At 27.3% G+C, this 821-nt stretch overlaps 1 protein-coding gene across 1 annotated transcript in view; it reads left to right on the top strand.

Annotated features, from left to right (window-relative positions):
- LOC106477128 (protein kinase C-binding protein 1-like) overlaps positions 1-821 on the top strand; it is a 37,143-nt gene that overhangs the window by 4,675 nt on the left and 31,647 nt on the right. The window lies entirely within an intron of this gene.

Raw genomic sequence — 821 nt, 5'->3', positions numbered from 1 at the left:
CAATGAAAACTATTAAATAGTTTTAGACTAAATAAGCTAATTATCATTAACATTATACATTTATATATATTTATTATTTTTATTATATTGACTTTTCAACCGTGCCTGGCTAACAGTACAGAAGTTACAATGACACGGCTCACGTGCACTCATGTTACCGTATCAAATAACATAAAACTGACCTTTGGTCTGTACAAAGTAATTTGTCTTGGCTGTATTTTAGTAGACAAGTATTTTGTAAAATACAGTCACATTTCAATTATTATACATTATATGTGTATATAGATTATTGCTATTTTGAAATATGTTCTTAAATTTATTTTTCTTAAAACATAGAACAGTAACTAAAGAAGTAAAGCAAACAATTATCTCTTCTAGGTATGACCTTTGTACTCAGTTGCTGCTTGATATAGGTTGCTAAGTCTTTAAAAAATTTACATGTGGAGGATATGAAACAAAATATTTTTTATTAGGTTTTTATATGTACATTTGAATAACTAAAAAATTATTACATTAATACCATTCAATTCTACTATAATTTATCAAGTTTAGTAACTAAGATGTATTTTACTCTTTAAAAAAATATTAAATTTTGAGCAGACTAAAAACACAACCTACCTCGTTGAAATATTGTTTCAAAAGAAAGATATCGCACAACGATCATTAAAATGGCTGAGAAAACCACAAGGTGGACATTCTGAGCTTCCAATTGGTTATTCATGTGATATATAGAAGTAACTGTATATAAGGGAGCATTTCCAAAAATGTAAAGAGGTGGGCAAAGTGCCATTGTGTTTGATTTATTACATGAACAATATCTT

The sequence above is a fragment of the Limulus polyphemus genome, unplaced genomic scaffold (genome assembly GCF_000517525.1).
Source record: "Limulus polyphemus unplaced genomic scaffold, Limulus_polyphemus-2.1.2 Scaffold162, whole genome shotgun sequence".
Classification (NCBI taxonomy): domain Eukaryota; kingdom Metazoa; phylum Arthropoda; class Merostomata; order Xiphosura; family Limulidae; genus Limulus; species Limulus polyphemus.
Note: the sequence above shows the minus strand (reverse complement) of the source record. Positions and strands in the feature narration are given on the sequence as shown.